Source organism: Artemia sp. Qi Xiang Cuo, chromosome 18, assembly GCF_049724085.1.
Source record: "Artemia sp. Qi Xiang Cuo chromosome 18, ASM4972408v1, whole genome shotgun sequence".
In the NCBI taxonomy this organism is placed as follows: domain Eukaryota; kingdom Metazoa; phylum Arthropoda; class Branchiopoda; order Anostraca; family Artemiidae; genus Artemia; species Artemia sp. Qi Xiang Cuo.
Window position 1 is genome coordinate 8,409,247 of NC_142811.1, and position 23,709 is coordinate 8,432,955.

The following is a 23,709-nucleotide window of genomic DNA, read 5'->3' on the forward strand; positions in this document are numbered from 1 at the left end:
CGAGACCCAACTGATCATGCATCTTGCTTTAATTATATTTTAGAAATTAGGGTTACTGATATCATTATCATTTCAATCAATAAAAGATATACTTAAATGCTATATAAATGCTAGTAAAGATATACTTGATTTTTTTAGGGGAATTAGGAGTTGTTTTCTACTTTTATTCTGTTTTTGTGGTCAAAATTCTTTTTTTTAACGTGTTTCAATGTTTTCGGAAACTCGCTAAGGTTAAAGGTGCACAGGGTTAAAGGATTAGCTGATTTTGTAAGGGAATCAGGAGATTTTTTTTTATTCTTTTTTGTGGTCAAAAATTCTATTTTTTACATAATTCAAAGTTTTCGGAAACTCACTAAGGTTAAATGTGCACAGGGTTAAAGGATGGGGCAATTTTCTTAAGGGAAGCAGGAGTTTTTTTATTCTTTTTTATGGTCAAAATTCTATATTTTTTAACATATTTCAATGTTTTCAGAAACTCGCTAAGGTTAAAGGTTGACAGGGTTAAAGGATTAGGTGATTTTTTAATGGAAGCAGGATTTTTTTTGTTTTTATTCTGTTTTACCTGAACAAAATTCTTTTTTTTTCATATTTCAATATCTTCGGAAACTCGCTAAGGTTAAAGGTGCACAGGGCTAAAGGACTAGGTGATTTTTTAAGGGAAGCAGGAGTTTTTTATTTATTTTAATTCTGTTTTGTGGTCAAAATTCAAGGTGCACAGGGTTAAAGAATTAGGTGATTTTCTTAGGGAAGCAAGAGTTTTTTTTTGTTTTTAGTCTGTTTTATGGTCAAAATTGTATGTTTTCACATATTTCAATGTTTTTGGAAACTCGCTAAGGTTAAAGGTGCACAGGGTTAAAGAATTAGGTGATTTTCTTAGGGAAGCAAGAGTTTTTTTGTTTTTAGTCTGTTTTATGGTCAAAATTGTATGTTTTCACATATTTCAATGTTTTCGGGAACTCGCTAAGGTTAAAGGTGGACAGGGTTAAAGGATTAGCTGATTTTGTAAGGGAATCAGGAGATTTTTTTTTATTCTTTTTTGTGGTCAAAAATTCTATTTTTTACATAATTCAAAGTTTTCGGAAACTCACTAAGGTTAAATGTGCACAGGGTTAAAGGATGGGGCAATTTTCTTAAGGGAAGCAGGAGTTTTTTTATTCTTTTTTATGGTCAAAATTCTATATTTTTTAACATATTTCAATGTTTTCAGAAACTCGCTAATGTTAAAGGTTGACAGGGTTAAAGGATTAGGTGATTTTTTAATGGATGCAGGATTTTTTTTGTTTTTATTCTTTTTTACCTGAAAAAAATTCTTTTTTTTTCATATTTCAATATCTTCGGAAACTCGCTAAGGTTAAAGGTGCACAGGGCTAAAGGACTAGGTGATTTTTTAAGGGAAGCAGGAGTTTTTTATTTATTTTAATTCTGTTTTGTGGTCAAAATTCAAGGTGCACAGGGTTAAAGAATTAGGTGATTTTTTAAGGGAAGCAGGAGTTTTTTATTGTTTTTATTCTGTTTTGTTGTCAAAATTCTATTTTTTTTTTACATATTTCAATATTTTCGGAAACTCGCTAAGGTTTAAGGTGCATAGGGTTAAAGGATTATCTGAGACGAGCATTTCAAGTGTTTTAAAGGTCTCAAAACAGTTACAACAGCACTACATAAGCAAACAGTGATGATTCTCTCTTTGAATCCTGACAATATAATGTTTTGACAGCACTACATAAGTAAAGAGTGATGAATCTCTCATCGAATCCTGACAAGAAAAATGTTGGCCTTAAAATTGAAATGGGGGGACTCGCCAAGTTTTGCTAGATATATTCTTCTATTCATAGTTCTATTCACGAGACCCAACTGATCATGCATCTTGCTTTTTTAATGTTATGTACATTATATTTTAGAAATTAAGATTACTGATATCATTATCATGTCAATCAAAAAAAGATATAATTAAATGTTTCTCATGTTCAAACGGATAATATCCAACATATATGACTCGAATTTCACTTTAGATTTGATTATATTTTTACATACTTCAATGTTTTTGGAAACTCGCTATGGTTATAGGTATGCAACGTTAAAGGATCAAGCGTTTTTTAAGGGGAGTAGGAGTTTTTTCTTTGTTTTTATTCTGTTTTTGTGGTCAAAATTCGATATTTTTACATATCTTAATATTTTCGGAAACTCTCTAAGGTTAACGGTGCACAGGGCTAAGGGATTAGGGGATTTTTTAGGGGAATCAGGAGTTGTTTTTTGTTTTTATTCTGTTTTTTTGGTCAAAATTCTATTTTTTAACTGGTTTCAATGTTTTCGGAAACTCGCTAACGTTGAAGGTGCACAGGGTTAAAGGATTAGGTGAATTTTTAAGGGAAGCAGGACTTTTTATTATTCTGTTTTATGTGCTCTAAATTCTATATTTTTTCATATCTCAATGTTTTCGGAAACTCGCTAAGGTTTAAGGTGCACAGGGCTAAAGGAAAAGGTGATTTTTTAAGTGAAGCAAGAGTTTTTTTTGTTTATTTATTCTGTTTTGTGGTCAAAACTCTATTTTTTACATATTTCAATGTTTTCGGAAACTCGCTAAGGTTAAAGGTGCACAGGGTTAAAGGATTAGGTGATTTTTTAAGGGAAGCAGTTTTTTTTATTCTGTTTTGTGTGCGCAAAATTCTATATTTTTATATATCTCAATGTTTTCGGAAACTCGCTAAGGTTAAAGGTTCACAGGGCTAAAGGATCAGGTGAGTTTTTAGGGGAAGCATGAGTTTTTTTATTCTTTATTTGTGGTCAACATTCTACATTTTTACATATCTCAATGTTTTCAGAAACTCACTAAGGCTAAAGGTGCACAGGGTTAATTGGATTAGGTGATTTTGTAAGGAAAGCAGGAGTTTTTTTTAGTTTTTATTCTGTTTTGTGATCAAAATTAACTGACTTAAATTCTTTAATAGTAAAAGGTGGGTGGTGGTGGGTATTTAAAGTCTGTTTTTTTTTTCTTATCAAACAATTTTCAATATGTGTGCGTGCAAGGCATAGCAGTTACTTCTTCTTTCTTCATAAATTCCACTAATCAGAGTTATTTAATGCCCCCAACCCAGCGCGCAGTGCTTCCCGGCCGCCGCAGCAGCCACCCTCGGCCTTTGGCCGCCGTAATGGCAGCCCTCAGGATCCGCGGCTGATCCCAGGGATGGTCGTTGCGGCGGCCGAAGTCTGAGGGCGGCCGATGGCGGCCGCTGCGGCGGCTGAAGGCCGATGTGGTGGCTGGAAAGCGCCACGGGCCGGGAGGGTGGCCACTGCGGTGGCCGGCAAGTGCCGCGGACCGGGTTGGGGGCATTAAATAACTCTAAATAGTGGAATTTATGAAGAAAGAAGAAGTAAGTGCTCTGCCTTGCACGCACACATATTGAAAATTTTGAAAGAAAATATGAAAAAGTTTGATAAGAAAAAAAACAGAATTTAAAAACCCACCACAACCCACCTTGTACTATTAAAGAATTTAAGTTAGTTAATTTTGATCACTAAACCTAATAAAAACAAAGAAAACTCCTAATTCCCTTAAAAAATTGCTTAATCCTTTTAGTCCTGTAAACCTTTAACCGTAGTGAGTTTCCGAAAACATTGAGATATGTAAAAATGTAGAATTTTGACCACAAATACAGAATAAAAAAAACTCATGCTTCCTCTAAAAAATTCCCTGATCCTTTAGCCCTGTGCACCTTTAACCTTAGCGAGTTTCCGAAAACATTGACCCATGTAAAAATATAGAATTTTGAGCACATAAAAAAGAATAAAACAAAAAAACTCCTGCTTCCCTTAAAAAATCACCTAATCCTATAACCCTGTGCACCTTCAACCTTAGTGAGTTTCCGAAAACATTGAAACATGTAAAAAAAAGACTTTTGACCACAAAACAGAATAAGAACAAAAAAACTCCTGCATCCCTTAAAAAATTACCTAATCCTTTAGTTTAGTGCACCTTTAACCTTAGCAAGTTTCCAAAAACATTGAGATATGTAAAAATATAGAATTTTGAGCACATAAACAGAATAAAAAAACTCCTGCTTCCCTTAAAAAATCACCTAATCCTTTAACCCTGTGCACCTTTAACCTTGGCGTGTTTCCGGAAACATTGAAATATGTTAAAAAATAGAATTTTGACACAAAACAGAATAGGAAAAACAAGTCCGGCTTCCCCTAAAAAATCACCTAATCCTTTAGCCCTGTGCACCTTTAACCTTAGAGAGTTTCCGAAAATATTAAGATACGTAAAAATATCGAATTTTGACCACAAAAACAGAATAAAAACAAAGAAAAAATCCTAATCCCCTTAAAAAACGCTTGATCCTTTAACGTTGTATACCTATAACCATAACGAGTTTCCGAAAAAATTGAAATATGTAAAAATATAATCAAATCTAAAGTGAAATTCGAGTCGCATATGCTCGATATTATCCGTTTGAACTTGAGAAACATTTAAGAATATCTTTTGTTGATTGACATGATAATGATATATGCAACCTTAATTTCTAAAATATAATGTATAAAACATTAAAAAAGCAAGATGCATCATCAGTAGGATCTAGTGAATAGAAATATGAATAGAACAATATATCTAGAAAAACTTGGCGAGTCCCTCTATTTCAATTGTAAGGCCAACATTTTCTTGTCAAGATTCGATGAGAGATTCATCACTCTTTGCTTATGTAGTGCTGTAAGAACATTTTCTTGTCAGGTTTCGATGAGAGATTCATCACTCTGCTTATGTAGTGCTCTAACTGTTTTGAGACCTTTAAAACACTTGAAAAGCTCATCTCAGATAATCCTTTAACCCTGTGCACCTTTAACCTTAGCGAGTTTCCGAAAACATTGAAATATGTAAAAAATAGAATTTTTACCACGAAACAGAATCAAAAACAAAAAGTCCTGCTTCCCTTAATAAATAACCTAATCCTTTAGCCCTGTGCACCTTCAACCTTAGCGAGTTTCCAAAAACATTGAAATATGTAAAAAAAATAGAATTTTGACCACAAAAAAGAATAAGACAATAAAAAAATCCTGCTTCCCTTAAAAAATCACCTAATCCTTTAATCCTGTCCACCTTTAACCTTAGCGAGTGTCCAAAAACATTGAAATATGTAAAAATATAGAATTTTGACCATAAAACATAATAAAAACAAAAAAAAAACTCCTGCTTCCCTTAAAAAATCACCTAGTACCTTAGCCCTGTGTACCTTTAACCTTAGTGAGTTTTCAAAAACATTGAAATATGTAAAAAAAATTGAATTTTGAGCACATAAAACAGAATAAAAACAAAAAAATTCCTGCTACCCTAAAAAAAATCACCTAATCCTTTAACCCTGTCCACCTTTAACCTTAGCGAGTTTCTGAAAACATTGAAATATGTTAAAAAATATAAAATTTTGACCATAAAAAAGAAAAAAAACTCCTGCTTTCCTTAAAAAATCACCTAATCCTTTAACCCTGTGCACCTTTAACCTTAGTGAGTTTCCGAAAAAATTGAAATATGTAAAAAATAGAATTTTGACCACAAAACAGAATAAAAACAAAAAAACTCTTGCTTCCCTTAAGAAATCTCCTTATCCTTTAACCCTGTCCACCTTTAACCTTAGCAAGTCTCCGAAAACATTGAAATATGTCAAAAAATATAATTTTGATCACAAAACATAATAAAACAAAAAAACTCTTGTTTCCCTTAAAAAAATCACCTAATCCTTTAGCCCTGTGCACTTTTAACCTTAGCGAGTTTCCGACAACATTGAAATATGTAAAAAAATAGAATTTTTACCACAAAACAGAATAAAAACAATAAAAAATCCTGCTTCCCTTAAAAAATCACCTAATCCTTTAACCCTGTCCACCTTTAACCTTAGCGAGTGTCCGAAAATATTGAAATATGTAAAAATATAGAATTTTGACCATAAAATAGAATAAAAAAAAACTCCTGCTTTCCTTAAAAAATCACCTAATCCTTTAGCCCTGTGCACCTTTAACCTTAGCGAGTTTCCGACAACATTGAAATATGTAAAAAAAAATCAATTTTGAGCACATAAAACGGAATAAAAACAAAAAAACCTGCTTCCCTTAAAAAATCACCTAATCCTTTAACCCTTTCCACCTTTAACCTTAGCGAGTTTCCGAAAACATTGAAATATATAAAAAAAATAAAATTTTGAGCACATACAACGGAATAAAAACAAAAAACAAACTGCTTCCCTTAAAAAATTAACTAATCCTTTAGCGCTGTGTACCTTTAACCTTAGCGAGTTTCCAAAACATTGAAATATGTAAAAAAAAATAGAATTTTGACCACAAAACATAATTAAAAACAAAAAAACTCCTGCTTTCCTTAAAAAATCACATAATCCTTTGGCCCTGTGCACCTTTAACCTTAGCGAGTTTCCGAAAACATTGAAATATGTAAAAAAAAAATTTTTTAGCACATAAAACGGAATAAAAAAAAAACTCCTGCCTCCCTTACAAAAACCCTGTCCACCTTTAACATTAGCGAGTTTCCGAAAACATTGAAATATTTTAAAAAATATAGAATTTTGACCATAAAACAGAATAAAAACAAAAAAAATCCTGCTTCCCTTAAAAAATCACATAATCCTTTAACCCTGCGCAGCTTTAACCTTAGTGAGTTTCCGAAAACATTGAAATATGTAAAAAAAAATAGAATTTTGACCAAAAAACAGAATTAAAAACAAAAAAAAACTCCTGCTTCCATTAAAAAATCACCTAATCATTTAGCCTTGTGCACCTTTTACCTTAGCGAGTTTCCGAAAACATTGAAATATGTAAAAAAAATAGAATTTTGACCACATAAAACGGAATAAAAACAAAAAAAATCCTGCTTCCCTTAATAAATCACCTAATCCTTTAGCCCTGTGCACCTTTAACCATAGCGAGTTTCCGAAAACATTGAAATATGTAAAAAAAAATAGAATTTGGACCACAAAACAGAATTAAAAACAAAAAAACTCCTGCTTCCCTTAAAAGATTACCTAATCCTTAAGCCCTGTGCACCTTTAACCTTAGCGAGTTTCCGAAAACATTGAAATATGTAAAAAAAATAAAATTTTGAGCACACAAAACGGAATAAAAACAAAAAACTCCTGCTTCCCTTAAAAAATCACCTAATCCTTAAACCCTGTCTACCTTTAACCTTAGCAAGTTTCTGAAAACATTGAAATATGTTAAAAAATATAGAATTTTGACCAGAAAACAGAATAAAAACAAAAAGAACTCCTGCTTCCCTTAAAAAATCACGTAATCCTTTAACGTTGTGCACCTTTAACCTTAGTGAGTTTCCAAAAACATTGAAATATGTAATAAAAAATATAGTTTTGACCACAAAACAGAATTAAAAAAAAAATTCCTGCTTCCCTTAAAAAATCACCTAATCCTTTAACCTTGTATACCTTTAACCTTAGCGAGTTTCCGAAAACATTGAAATATGTTAAAAAAAATAGAATTTTGATCACAAAACAGAATAAAAACAAAAATAACTCCTGCATCCCTTAAAAAATCATCCAATCCTTTAACCCAGTGCACCTTTAACCTTATCGAGTTTCCGAAAACATTTAAATATTTAAAAATATAATCAAATCTAAAGGGAAATTCGAGTCGCATATGCTGGATATTATCCGTTTGAACTTGAGAAACATTTAAGTACATCTTTTGTTGATTGACATGATAATGATATTAGTAACCTTAAGTTCTAAAATAAATTGTATAAAACATTAAAAAATCAAGATGTATGATCAGTTGGGTCTATTGAATAGAACTATGAATAGAAGAATATATCTAGCAAAACTTGGTGAGTCCTCCCATTTCAATTTTAAGGCCAACATTTTCTTGTCAGGATTCGATGAGAAATTCATCACTCTTTGCTTATGTAGTGCTGTAACTGTTTTGAGACCTTTAAAACACTTGAAATTGCTCGTCTCAGATATTAACTATATTTTTTTTTGCTCTTTCGAATTCCTAAGAAAGCCTTCCTTGCATCCATAAAACACGAAATACATGAGTATTTTCCTAATTGGTCTAGATCTCAGGGTTGAATGCTCGCATAGCATGTTATCATTTAAACTTCAAAACCATTTGACTATATTCTTTCAATGATTGATGTGATAATGCACTAGTAACCTTGACATTCAAAGATGATGCTGTCAAGTTGATATTTACCCTTCCAAATTAGCTACAAATGACAAGTTTTTCTCACTTGGTAGTTTAGCAATCGATGCAAATAGGAACAGTACCTGAATGCAGACTATGGGTGCCGAACAGGAACAAATCCATTCTATAATCCAATTTAAAGTACATTTTTAGATAAAAAATCAACAGTTATAATGGGCTTTTCAAGTGATGAATAGATTATATCGCAGGAGATTAGGATTTAAAATATATTCTAAGAATCTCTGGACCTTTTGAGTGATACAAATATTAAAAATTCAACGAATTTTATTTGAAATCATAAAAATACAGCTTTTACAAGGAACATTCACAAATCGAATTGGTAATTTAGCATAACGACACTATAGGATACTTCCTTGCATGGTTTAACTGAGAATAGCGCCTCACATCTCTTCCTTTAAACAGAAGAGAATGTCTAACATTTTCTTGTGTTTTTACAAGCATCCTTATCTGTTTTCTTGTACCACTCGAATCTTTGAAAATGTGCAAGGGGATATTTTCATTGTGTATTTTTCTATGACGCCTTAAGTGTTGAACGCTCTCTCTGTAATGGCAAGATGTGGATAGATGTTGTGTTGAGGGGGATTTCATCGAAATAGTTTGTTGTATTACTGGTTTTATGATGGGAGGTCCCTTAAAAGATCACACAGTGTCTTTTCTTCTTCTCCATTCAATGGAAATGCGAGCCAAGCATTATCCACATCATCCTCAATAAAATCCTATAATGAAAAGAACATAATCGAAAGAAACAATAGTTTTACTTGAACAAAAAAATGGTCTGTTCATATTCTACTCGTTTCAAAGATATCTGATTTTGAAACAATATAATAGGTTCACGGTGGGGAATTGTACAGTAGAAGCAGCTTCTCTCAATAGTAACCTTTTTAGACAAAAATCAAGTTATAATGGTCTTTTTAATACATTGCGTGTGTTTTCAGTGAAGCGCTAGTTTTTTTTACGTATATCAGATTGAAGCAATAAATTTTTTTCATTTCAAGTTATACAAAATTCACATATTTTAATCCTTTAATTTTTTAAAGGATTAACTAGGATTGGATTAACTAGAAAAGTATTAACTCAACCCTCGCAAACCTAGGATTGAGGATTCCCACTATATCACCCATAATTGGTTTTATGAGATATGGAGTGGTGTATGCAATTACAATCGGATATTAAGACACCAACTGACCCTGAGTGAGAAGGAGGCATGGGTGCTTGATATGAAGAAGAAGAGTACGATGAAAGATGAAAAGGAAAATTAATAGCCTTATGTTCACAATTCAATAGTGTATTTTCATTATATAGATGTTTAGTTGAATAAAATGATTCAGTGGGGGAAATGAAGCCTTATTCAATTAACCTCATTCTAGAAGTCCTATTCCTACAAGTTAAGTTAGAATAAAAGAAAGACGTATAATGGTATTGGTTTTACTCAGATCAGTAACAACATTTAAAACGTAATAGGGGTCTAACTCGTAGCACTGTGCCTGGTGCTCCCGACTCTCCACGAAACTATGAAATCTTTCAACTGAAGTGGTAAGATCTATGACACGCATCTCCTCATCCTTGGCTAGTGGTGATTTAGCCCATACATTGGTGGGTGTTTTTAATTCCACTACTCGTATTTTCTTCTGAGGCCTGAAATGGTATGGTGGTGACGGCAATTCACTTATCTTAATCTATAAAAAAAAACAGGGTTTATTTTCCATGTGCAACATCCACTATTTTATAATGTCAAAAACTATACCAATTTTTCATCTCGTCAAAACTTAGTTTCCCTCCTAGCATTATATCGGATAAATAAATGGCCACTTCACCCATATAAAGTAGCCAAATAGAGCTTAATCAATTTTATATTTCATGATTTTTATGATATTAATTTCACTGAAAAAAATTGAGCAGAAAAAATCCCGATACATATTTACTAGTTGGTAGGCACACACACACATAACGTGAAGTTTGGGTAATAGCAGTAAAATAAATGGAAGTACGATAAAAAATATCTGTCATATTTAGAATGTAATGCAGACTAAGAGGTGTGAAGATAATTGCTACCGGTTAGTTAAAAGAGAATATGCCTTTGCGAAATTGTGGGCGTATTATAAACTTGAAAACTACCTTAGAAATTGCATGTAGGTCGTTAGAAACCCCTTGTCCATCTGAATGGGGTGCGTAGCAGGTCAAACTATCCCTCCTGGAGTTCAAGGATTGTATTAAGTGCCTGTCAGTGTTGTCAGGGGCGACATTCAACTTCGCTCGCTTTTGGCCGGGGATTTGATTATCTGTGTCCTGGAATAAAAATTAATTTCAGTTTTTTTACTAGGTAACTTATAAGCATATAGACCTAAATCATCTTAAAACACATAGAAAAAAGAAGAAGAGTCCTAGACGGAGGCTAAACCAGATATATTTTTAACAAAATGCATGAAAAAAAGCACAATTTGATTATTTAGTTCATCTACTATTTATTCAGAATATTAATGGGGAGCACTGCCCCCTCAATTCCACAATACCAATCCTCAAAACATGATAATCTAAGATCTGTTTCAATTACGTATGTCACGGTTTTAAAACTTATAGGCCTAAATTGCTATCTACTTAAACTCATAGAAAAGGAACGACAGTCCTAGGTAGAGCCTAAACCAAATATATTTTTAATACGATGCAAGAAAAAAAAATAATAAAATTTTGATTATTTAGTTCATCTATTATTTATTCAGAATATTAATGGAGGGCACCCCCTTTCATTAACTCCTCTTTTTTTTTCTTCAATAGACACTCCCGTTGAGTAAATATACACGCGCATACAACTAGCTGATTATTAGCCGAGCAAGTGATGTTCCTTTCATTAAGTTTGCCTAATTAAGACTGCAATGAAAAATGGATAGAATTTCACGAGAAACGGCTAAGTACCCTTTTAGTCAAAATACCTAAACAGCTGTTATAAAGCACGCGAATTTTATAGTAGATATGTCGCCCACTGTCAATTCGAAAGACATATGGCAGATAGCTATATGAAAAAGATCATGTTTTTTTATAATAATTCAAGAGTAATGTATATTCACTTACCCTCAAGATTCTTTTAGAGCTCATCATTGGAAAAAGAATTAATTTAACTATAAAAGGCTTAATTTAAGTTGTTGTTTCAACTAATGCAGAAAGAGAATTCAACTATATATATATATATATATATATATATATATATATATATATATATATATATATATATATATATATATATATATATATATATATATATATATATATATATATACCGTTCATAGTAATAGATTAATGACCGTGGAAAGCCAATTTACCCGTGAAACTGCACACATAATCATGCCCCAGGCTTGTAGGTGCTGGACTAATTGAAAACACACTACTTACGTTACGTATTTCTATATTCGTATGTTTTTATTACTTATATTAGGGAGTTCGCTCCGTAGTCAATACCTCGCTCTTTACGCCAAAGTTAAAATTTTGTTCGAATCACAAACCCCTAAATCACAAAGACAGTTTAATTAGAATGGATAGCTATTTTGAAAGTAACAAAAAAACTTTAGCGTAAAGAGCAAGGTATTGACTAGGGGGTGAACCGCCGCATATACGTCATAATTTCTGTTCGTTTTAAGTTTTAATGTTGCTCCTTACTTTAAGTTGAAAAACTTGTTTTTTTATTTAATTTCTGATTGCTTCTTAAATAATGCTGGGAAATCCGGTGCCCCCTTCATAGAAAAGTCCCTTCCCCCACGGAAACATCCTCTATGGAAAGATCCTTCCGCGTAATTCCGTTTTTTGAGTTTCGGTTACTATTGTGCCGGGTCGCTCCTTACTTACAGTTCGGTAAATGTAATTTTTACACTGATCATACAGAAAAATTTTTCTTTTTTCATGGCTGCTTAGATACCATCCTCTTTTCCCACAAATGTGTAAGGTTCTATTAGCTCAAGGATAATATCTGTAAGTTTCAAGCTGATCTAAAACCAAGGCCGTATCCAGGGGGCCACAAGTTTGACCCCCCGCCCCCCCCCCCCAAAAAAAAGCCCGATCCGTAAAAAATCAACAGAAATATATTTGAACTAGTTTTGATGCATTTTGTGAAGATTTTTGTAATAGAAAATAGCCCCTCCCCGAACAAAAATCCTGGAAATGCCGCTGCCTAAAAATGTAATATTTTGCCACATTTTTGACGAGATCGCGGTCCCAGCCTGGAAAACCGTTTTTATAGTAAGGTCCCCTTGACCCAGGGACTTATGGATGTGATTTTCATGCCGTTCAGAAAAAAAATCACATGTATAGACCTTAAGCAAATCGTAAAAATAAGTTTTGGGGTGAAGTTTCAGGAGGCCCATACCCCTAACACAAATTTTTTTTGTACAAGGGCCACCTTGGCTCAGGAATTTACAGATGCAAGTTTCAAGTCTATCAGAAAACTGAGTTTGTTGACCTTTTTGGAGCCCCATTTTCTTGCGGAACAATATTTTTCATTCAGTTTTTTAGTGTATATTGAGGCTTCTTTGGCAAAAATACTTAAGGATAAATTTCATGTCAATTGGAAAATGTTTTTTGCCTATTTTCGGACCCCCTAATTTCCTCCCCTTCCCGATTAAAACTCGAGGTTCAATGGGCCCAGAGAGCAATCCCAGAAAGTTTAGAGCTGATTGCAAAATAAAGACTTTTGGCTAATTTTCGGGTGGCACTTTCAAGAGGCAAGTGTCTCGTTAAAGTCACCTTAGCAGAGCCCAAGTGTTTAAATGTAAGTTATAAGCTTTTCAGAAAAGAAAACAGTCTTTAACCTTTTTTTGAGCCCCAGTCGAAACTAAAGGCGCCTTAGTTTTATTATTCTGAAACCTATATTTGAAAACCGGACAATCTGCATAATTTAGGGTCCTTGTCCCTGGGGCTTTGTGGATCGTGTCGTCTTCGAACCATGTTAATTGAATCTCTTGAATATTCATAGAATAAATGGCTATCTAAAAAGTTGATGCCACGGAGGGGCGGGGATACGAGAAAACCTAGGGAAAAAGAGCCTGGGACGGGGCCTAGTTGAACTCTATTTTGGTCCCTATAAAAGGCATAGAGCTTTCTATTTCTATTCAAACGAGATCACTCCCAAGTTTCCACAACCATTTCTTCCATATAAAGTAGCTAGGAAAGGAATATATGGGAACCATGTCGTTTTATTAAGTAGAAACTTCGGAAGGGGCTCCTTTTATACAATTTAGCGACAAAACTACAACCTTCTGAGACTGAGTCTACCAATTCTTACCATCTCACCATCAAGTTTTGTATAAAGGCTTACCATCTAAAGTGGATAATGAAATTTAATGATTCATTCCTATCGGTTTTATAAATAGTTTGCCATAAGTTATAATGCTTCCATAGAATTTTAATGCTTTCTGGTTCTGAGTTGTTTTTTCGAAGAAGTAAGTTAAAAATCCCCTAAATTTGATCCGAAGTTCCCAGAAGCTAATAATCTAAACTGACATTTTGTTTCGCAACGGTTTAGTTCATTTAAAAAACAAGTCATGGCCAGGAAACATTAAAATCCAGTTCATGCCAGTTTTACATTTGATTTCTCAGTGACCTTTCTGCTTTTTGATGAGTGACTTCGCCAGCATAGACGAAACCATATAAATGTGAGTAATTTGTTTCTTATATGACAAGATTCTGTGGCTTATACCATTAATATTGAGATAAGAATATAGGGAGGAAACTTATGCTTAAGGTTGAGAAGAAAACAATTCTTATTTCATAATATGCAAAATAATGGTAGTTAACACATTTTGACTGTAGCTCTATTATACTTTACACTTATTAAGAAGTATTTACCTCCACTCCTTCTCCCTCTAACGGGTTCTGACCTTTGATGACCTTTAAAAATCTGTGTGTTATAAAAGTGAAACTGCAAAATAGATCTTTCGCTCAAATGACGTACAACAAAATTGGGCACTGGTGCATTAGATGGTCACTTCTATATAGGCTACTGCTAAAGAAGTCAAGTTTGGTTAATGCTAATGAAATAAAATAGGATGAATATATAGCTTAATAGTTTATAAACAAATTTGGGATATATATTTGCACATTAGGGGGGGGGGAGGGTGTTGGGTAAAGAATATCATATATTAAATACGTACCTAACCTTGGTACCTCCCCCCCCCTAAACCCCCAAAAAAAACAGTTTAAATATCGTAAACGCAATGAAACCACGCTTTGCATTGCATTTCTCTATAGTGGTTTCTTGCATTTAACCCGTCTGGGGGGTTTTTCGTGACTGGTTTTCTTGCACAATATATAAAAGCAATCATCTAATGCACCAGTACCCAAAATTGTTTTCAGCTTCACAACTGTGCTCAATCCCAATTTATAAGGTTTTAAAAATATGCAAATCTGTTTCCTAATTTCTGAAAAAAAAACATTGATATGGCTTGAAATTCTACTCAAATAACAAGAATTACATTTTCAAAACTAAAGCCAGAGAAAAAGAAACTGATGCCTAAGAATTAAGGTAAAATTTTGTTTTGTCAAAATTTTAATGTCATGTAGGAAAATTTCAGGACCCTCTAGAGGGGAAAGAAGTGGATGTAGGTACCTCAAAATAAGTTCCCGGGACATACTTTAGCCTGTAGAACCATCCCTGAAAGGTTCATTTTTCTAACTTAACCCCTTTCCAAGATAGCCAAAAGTAGCTATTGTAGAATTTTACCACTTTTTCAATTTAATAAGTTAGTCTTAAGTTAGATGTTGTTTTTACTTTAAAATTTACTAAAGAACGCTCACAGATAAAAATGAGGACTCAATTCTTGACACATTACTTCACTTATTTCCTTGATTGCATTTTCAACACCAATTGTGTCCTTATGTTCCCCTTGTGAGAAACTGTATATTAAAGGTTTATTTCTCACTGGTGAAATAAGCAAGTCTTCTGTTTCAATGTTCCACATATTAGAGAAAAAAGTTCAAGACTGGCTATCTGATTAGTTTCTTTTAGCTGAATTGAAATTTTCCACAAGTGTTCTCCTATTGGCTAAACTTTCAGGACCTTAGTGAAAAAGTTACATAAAGTTTAACCTCTTTCTGACAACCATAAATTCAATGAAGTTATAAGAGGAAAATGGTTTATTAACTTTATGGACGCCGTGGGAGCCCCGCTTTAAAATGTAGAATTTGTATTTTTTGCAAGAAAAAGATCACGGATGCGTGTTTATTTGTTGTTCTTTTTATTTCCCAGGGATGATCGTATCGAATCAACCGTCTTAAATATTGGGAGAGGGCTCATCCGAACAGAAACTAAAAGTTCTAGTGCCATTTTTAAGTGACCAAAAAGATTGGAGCGTAACTAGCCCCAGTCCCACGTCTCTTTTCCGCAAAGCCGTCTGATCAAAATTTTGAAATAGCCATATTGTTCAGCGTAGTTGAAAGCACCAGTAACTATGCCTGTCGGGATAACATGACCCCCACCCCACAAACGCTCAGAAAAGGTCTTTAAGTTATGAAATTTGCCCATTTCTTGCATATAGTATTTGTTAATGGGAAGTGTAGAGACGTTTTTAAGGGGGGGATTTTCCACGAAGATAATTTTCCATTAAGGGGGGAAGATTGCGGATGGTGGACTTTTCAGGGGAAATTTTACACTAGGCAAATTTACCAGAATTCCTATAGGGAATTTCTTTTATTTGTCTTACATCCTCTTTGTTGAGTCAATTCTGCATATAGAGATGTTAAGGGATGTTGTCCGGAGGAAATTTTCTCCGAGTTTAAATTTTCTAGAGGATCTTTTTGTGGGGGGGGGGGTGAATTTTTGATTGAAGAAATTCTCCATGGGGTTTTTCACCAGGATAAGTTCTCCAGGGGGAATTTTCTGCGGGAGCAACTTCATGCTAGAGAGGGGGGGGGGCAGATTTGCATACAAAATTTCCCACGGACGAGGATTTCCAACATGTTTTGAAAAGCAATCAGAAATTAAAATATTTTTCGAAAGAAAGTGTGCTAAGAAACATTATTCAGCCGGAATTGTCTGCAAGAAATTTACCGGGGGAAATTTTCAATGAGGAGGAAATTGTCTGGGAAGATTTTCCTGATGGGGGGTATTTTACGGCAGAAGAACTTTCCATGGAGGGACTTTCTGTGAGGGGATGTAATTTCATGTAGGGGGGAGCCAGATTTCTCGGGCTTAATTAAAAAATGATCAGAAATTAAATTGAAGACATGTTTTTCGACTGAAAGTAAGGAGCAACATCAAAAATTAAGACGAACTGAAATTTTTACGTATATGAGGGGGGTTATGCCCTCCTCAATAACTCGTTCTTTACGCTAAAGTAGACTTTCTGTCGCCATTCTTTAAGAACCATTCCTGAAATACAAGGGCCGTTTAATCAGAACAATAAGAACCTTTTTTTAACGCTTAAAACTTTTAGAGTGAAGAGCGAGGAAATGAGGATAGGTTGACCCCCATTATAAACGTAATAATTCCTGTTTGTTTTAAGTTTTGATACTTCTCCTTACTTTCAGTTGGAAAAAATTATTTTTATTTTTTATATTTAATCATTAACAAATATAAAGCCATTTAAGGATTAAAATCATCATTCTTTCAATTTAATATTGAAATGATGCTCAGTAACCAAGCATGAATTGACCTGATTTTCTTTTTTAAACTGATAACGCCAAAATAATGTAGTTTTTAAAGTGTTTTTTATTTATAAGTCACTCTTTTCTTTTCTTTTCTTTTCTAGGAATTATCTACATTGCCAAGAAGCGGAGGCTCGAATTTGCACCGTTTGAGAAAATTTCGAAACTTCATGAGCCAAATGCAATTATAAGGATGATTCTCGTAATATTTTGAATAGAGTAAGGTAAGCAGTCGTATTAGCTAACAATAATTAATGTAACAAGGACATCAGAACAAAAACTTTTTTGTCTCGGGCCCACCTGAAGTCTATTTATACCCGAAAATTGTCATTTTCAAAGTTTTTTTTCGTTTTTTCCAATTTATGACGTTTTTAGGGCAGTATTCCATTTTTGTCAGTGTTGTCAAGCTCAATCGTGAAAACAAATTAGCAGAAGATTTCGCCCGTATGATTCAAACATTCATGATTAATCAATTGATATCCAAAGAAAATTAAAACCTTCAAAGAGAAGCTCCACCTTCTTCAGCTGTGTAGTGCTAGTGTTTTTTAGTTGATTTTCTTCTTATTCCCCCCCCCTTGTTTCTTTTTTTTAATCTGGAACCTACTATCAGCAAAAACTGCTTAGCTGTATATGGTAGTCGGTTTCATTAAAAATAGAATTCGCAATTATCCCTAATTTTTTAAGATACTAGTATATACGGTTGTTTAAGACTCCGCTAATGAATGAGATTTAAGTCTCACAGTCGTTGGCAGTCGTATAGCGACTTCGCTTTATCGTTTCTGCAATGCACAATTTACTCTCTAGGGGAAAACAGAAAAAAAATGGTTACATAGCCTATTAGTTGAGTAAGTTCCATCGGTTGGCCTCGTGAGAAATTTTCAAAATTTTAGACTACCTTTATTTCTTGTAAACAAATTTTTTTATTATTATTATAATTATTTTTAGAAGTTTGAATCCAGAAATATCAGCTATTCAGTAATTTTCTAAGTCTGGGTGGACCCGAGAATTTTTTAACCATTAAAAAATGTTCTCATCTTTTATTACTGTTTCCTTAAAAAAACTTCATACAAAGGAAAATAGGGAGCAAAAAAGCACAATGTATAATAGCAATCGCTAGTCATGACAAAGCCACTAGTATCACTGTGATTAAAAAGCATTTTAAAATTCGTAATAAGTCCTTATGCTCATCCCCCTCCCTCCGAAGCCAAAGATGATTTAATGCTTAACAAATAACTTTTAACGGTAGCTCATTATTTTTTTTTTTAGCTTAATACTTGAAATAATGCTCAGTCACCAAGCATAATTTGAACTAATTTCCTTTTTACACTGATACCCGCAAAATAATTTTTTTTTAACACGTTTGTAACTTAAATGCTTAAATTTTTCTTCTTTTTTTTCTAGGGATTACCTATTTCATCGAAAAACGATGCCACAAAGTTTTGCAATGCTAGACAAAATTTGATCGTAAGCCAAATACTATTATGGAAGAAAACTCATAAATTTTGAAATATAATAAGGCAAGCCGTTGCAACTGGACTTGTTAAGAGTTTGAAGAACTCATTTTCCAAAATCAGCAAACATGAAATTAGGTAATATAAAACTTATCTATTCAGGTAGGAGGGTTATATAAGTAGGGACTTGGGCCCGTGCCAAATGAGGAGAGTCCAAGTCATGTTCAGACTGGAAAGATAGGACTCTAGTTCCTCTCTTATGACTAAAAAGTGCAAGAGGTGAGTCATAGTAGTATAAGTCCCTGTAGAACTTACTAACTCAAACACTTGTGACTCAGATGAATCACATTAGTGACTCAGAAATACAGTTACACGAAATAATAGACAGGATAGGGTCCAGGCTGCAAGAAATAAGGGTAGCCCAGCCTAAGTAAATTTGTCGTAGGGAAGCAAAATAGCAAGAGTAACTTGTTACTCTTGCTATAACCATAACTCTATTTACTCTATGTGGAAACAAAAGGAGATAACCGCAGGGGCCTATCCGATGAATGAGATTCAGTCTTTTGAGAAAAATTCAAGTTTCTGGACTATCTTGATTTTACCTTAAACATGATAACTTTATATTTGTATTCTATTTTATAAGAAATATTCATATTATGTATCAGCCACTCACTATTTTCCTGAGCCTAAGAGTAGATTCAATGAATATTTTTATCATAAAACAATATTTTAATTTATTGCTATTATTTATTTAAAAATTGGCCATGCAAAAGAAGAAGTGGGAGAGAGGAAAAAGTGAAGGAGAAAAATTTGCACAACTCGCAACAAAGAATCACTACATAATCATTTTAAGGTTAAAAATATTTCCAGATTCCTATTAATTCGTTATACCCATCTCCCTACCTCAAAAGCTAAGGATTAATTGATCAAACAGTTCGTGGTAACGAGCTGTAAGTAAGGAGCAATGCGACTCAATATAAACTGAACCTTTAAAAATGAAATTTTGATATCAATAGATACATCAAAAGAATTAGCTTATTATGCTAATTCAAAATATATAAGGTTCATCAAATTTAGTGTTGTCAGTCTAAATCTAGGAAACTGAGAAAATTTGCCAGATTCTCCAAAGGGGAGGGGGAAAACCCCCCTGAAGGTCAAGAAATCTAAATGAAAATCGCACCATCAAATTCTTTAGGAACCTACTTTAGAGGTTTCAAGCTCCCATCTGTTAAGCGGGGCTCCTACGGCGTCAATAAAGTTAATAAAGTATTCCGCAAAGTTACATACCATGAAGTTCGTCGCGCTCACACATGAATTTTACCTTCCTGACTTTATTGAAATTTTTTGAAGCAATTAATTTGAATTATTCACACGTTCATTCTTGAATATATCTGACATTGTTTTTTGATAACTTTTTCAATTTAATAAGTTAGTCTTAAGTTAGATGTTGTTTTTACTTTAAAATTTACTAAAGAACGCTCACAGATAAAAATGAGGACTCAATTCTTGACACATTACTTCACTTATTTCCTTGATTGCATTTTCAACACCAATTGTGTCCTTATGTTCCCCTTGTGGGAAACTGTATATTAAAGGTTTATTTCTCACTTGTGAAATAAGCAAGTCTTCTGTTTCAATGTTCCACAGATTAGAGAATAAAGTTCAAGACTGGCTATCTAATTAGTTTCTTTTAGCTGAATTAAAATTTTCTACAAGTGTTCTCCTATTGGCTAAACTTTCCGGAACTTATTGAAAAAGTTAAATAATGTTTAACTTCTTTCCGACAACCATAAAGTCAATAAAGTTATAAGAGGAAAACAGTTTATTAACTTTATGGACGCCGTGGGAGCCCCGCTTTAAAATGTAGAATTTGTATTTTTTGCAAGAAAAAGATCACGGATGCGTGTTTATTTGTTGTTCTTTTTATTTCCCATGGATGATCAAATCAACCGTCTTAGAATATTGGGAGAGGGCTCATCCGAACAGAAACTAAAAGTTCTAGTGCCATTTTTAAGTGACCAAAAAGATTGGAGCGTAACTAGCCCCAGTCCCACGTCTCTTTTCCGCAAAGCCGTCTGATCAAAATTTTGAAATAGCCATATTGTTCAGCGTAGTTGAAAGCACCAGTAACTATGCCTGTCGGGATAACATGACCCCCACCCCACAAACGCTCAGAAAAGGTCTTTAAGTTATGAAATTTGCCCATTTCTTGCATATAGTATTTGTTAATGGGAAGTGTAGAGACGTTTTTAAGGGGGGGGGGGGATTTTCCACGAAGATAATTTTACATTAAGGGGGGAAGATTGCGGATGGTGGACTTTTCAGGGGAAATTTTAAACTAGGCAAATTTACCAGAATTCCTATAGGGAATTTCTTTTATTTGTCTTACATCCTCTTTGTTGACTCAATTCTACATATAGAGATGTTAAGGGGAATTTTCCGGAGGAAATTTTCTCCGAGTTTAAATTTTCTAGAGGATCTTTTTGTGGGGGGGGGGGGTGATGTGAATTTTTGATTGAAGAAATTCCCCATGGGGTTTTTCACCAGGATAAGTTCTCCAGGGGGAATTTTCGGCGGGAGCAACTTCATGCTAGAGAGGGGGGGGGCAGATTTGCATACAAAATTTCCTTGATTGCATTTTCAGCACCAATTGTATCCTTATGTTCCCCTTGTGGGAACATAAGGACACAACATGTTCAACATGTTGTTCAAACATTCCAACATGTTTTGAAAAGCAATCAGAAATTAAAATATTTTTCGAAAGAAAGTGTGCTAAGAAACATTATTCAGCCGGAATTGTCTGCAAGAAATTTACCGGGGGAAATTTTCAATGAGGAGGAAATTGTCTGAGAAGATTTTCCTGATGGGGGGTATTTTACGGCAGAAGAACTTTCCATGGAGGGACTTTCTGTGAGGGGATGTAATTTCATATAGAGGGGAGCCAGATTTCTCGGTCTTAATTAAAAAATGATCAGAAATTAAATTGAAGACATGTTTTTCGACTGAAATTAAGGAGCAACATCAAAACTTAAGACGAACAGAAATTTTTACGTATATGAGGGGGGTTATGCCCTCCTCAATATCTCGTTCTTTACGCTAAAGTAGACTTTCTGTCGCCATTCTTTAAGAACCATTCCTGAAATACAAGGGCCGTTTAATCAGAACAATAAGAACCTTTTTTTTAACGCTTAAAACTTTTAGAGTGAAGAGCGAGGAAATGAGGATAGGTTGACCCCCATTATAAACGTAATAATTCCTGTTTGTTTTAAGTTTTGATACTTCTCCTTACTTTCAGTTGGAAAAAATATTTTTATTTTTTATATTTAATCGTTAACAAATATAAAGCCATTTAAGGATTAAAATCATCATTCTTTCAACTTAATATTGAAATGATGCTCAGTAACCAAGCATGAATTGACCTGATTTTCTTTTTTAAACTGATAACGCCAAAATAATGTAGTTTTTAAAGTGTTTTTTATTTATAAGTCACTCTTTTCTTTTCTTTTCTAGGAATTATCTACATTGCCAAGACGCGGAGGCTCGAATTTGCACCGTTTGAGAAAATTTCGAAACTTCATGAGCCAAATGCAATTATAAGGATGATTCTCGTAATATTTTGAATACAGTAAGGTAAGCAGTCGTATTAGCTAACAATAATTAATGTAACAAGGACATCAGAACAAAAACTTTTTTGTCTCGGGCCCACCTGAAGTCTATTTATACCCGAAAATTGTCATTTTCAAAGTTTTTTTTTGTTTTTTCCAAATTTATGACGTTTTTAGGGCAGTATTCCATTTTTGTAAGTGTTGTCAAGCTCAATCGTGAAAACGAATTAGCAAAAGATTTCGCCCGTATGATTCAAACATTCATGATTAATCAATTGATATCCAAAGAAAATTAAAACCTTCAAAGAGAAGCTCCACCTTCTTCAGCTGTGTAGTGCTATTGTTTTTTAGATGATTTTCTTCTTAGTCCCCCCCCCCTTGTTTCTTTTTTTTAATCTGAAACCTATCAGCAAAAACTGCATAGCTGTATATGGTAGTCGGTTTCATTAAAAATAGAATTCGCAATTATCCCTAATTTTTTAAGATACTAGTATATACGGTTGTTTAAGACTCTGCTAATGAATGAGATTTAAGTCTCACAGTCGTTGGCAGTCGTATAGCGACTTCGCTTTATCGTTTCTGCAATGCACAATTTACTCTCTAGGGGAAAATAGAAAAAAATGGCTACATAGCCTATTAGTTGAGTAAGTTCCATCGGTTGGCCACGTGAGATATTTTCAAAATTTTAGACTACCTTTATTTCTTGTAATTAAATTTTTTATTATTATTATAATTATTTTTAGAAGTTTGAAGCCAGAAATATCAGCTATTCAGTAATTTTCTAAGTCTATGGGTGGACCCGAGAATTTTTTAACCATTAAAAAATGTTCTCATTGTTTATTACTGTTTCCTTAAAAAAAAACTTCATACAAAGGAAAATAGGGAGCAAAACAGCACAATATATAATAGCAATCGCTAGTCATGACAAAGCCACTAGTATCACTGTTATTAAAAAGCATTTTAAAATTCGTAATAAGTCCTTATGCTCATCCCCCTCCCTCCAAAGCCAAAGATGATTTAATGCTTAACAAATAACTTTTAAGGGTAGCTCATTATTTCTTTTTTAGCTTAATACTTGAAATAATGCTCAGTCACCAAGCATAATTTGAACTAATTTCCTTTTTACACTCATACCCGCAAAATAAATTTTTTTTTTAACACGTTTGTAACTTAAATGCTTAAATTTTTCTTCTTTTTTTCTAGGGATTACCTATTTCATCGAAAAACGATGCCACAAAGTTTTGCAATGCTAGACAAAATTTGATCGTAAGCCAAATACTATTATGGAAGAAAACTCATAAATTTTGAAATATAATAAGGCAAGCCGTTGCAACTGGACTTGTTAAGAGTTTGAAGAACTCATTTTCCAAAATCAGCAAACATGAAATTAGGTAATATAAAACTTATCTATTCAGGTAGGAGGGTTATATAAGTAGGGACTTGGGCCCGTGCCAAATGAGGAGAGTCCAAGTCGTGTTCAGACTGGAAAGATAGGACTCTAGTTCCTCTCTTATGACTAAAAAGTGCAAGAGGTGAGTCATAGTAGTATAAGTCCCTGTAGAACTTACTAACGCAAACACTTGTGACTCAGATGAATCACATTAGTGACTCAGAAATACAGTTACACGAAATAATAGACAGGATAGGGTATATCTACTAGGGTATTTTAGTGTCCAGGCTGCAAGAAATAGGGGTAGCCCAGCCTAAGTAAATTTGTCGTAGGGAAGGAAAATAGCAAGAGTAATTTTTTACTCTTGCTATAACCATAACTCTAGCTATAACTCTAGTTAGAACCAATACGGCATTTAGTCATA

At 33.6% G+C, this 23,709-nt stretch overlaps 1 long non-coding RNA gene across 1 annotated transcript; it reads left to right on the plus strand.

The window, feature by feature from the left end:
• The first annotated feature begins 13,704 nt into the window (after positions 1-13,704).
• On the plus strand, positions 13,705-23,273 carry LOC148941163 (uncharacterized). Its single transcript, XR_016143295.1, has 5 exons — positions 13,705-13,850; positions 16,944-17,063; positions 18,241-18,428; positions 21,801-21,920; positions 23,099-23,273. It is a non-coding gene; the product is annotated as an uncharacterized LOC148941163 (long non-coding RNA).
• Positions 23,274-23,709: the final 436 nt, after the last annotated feature.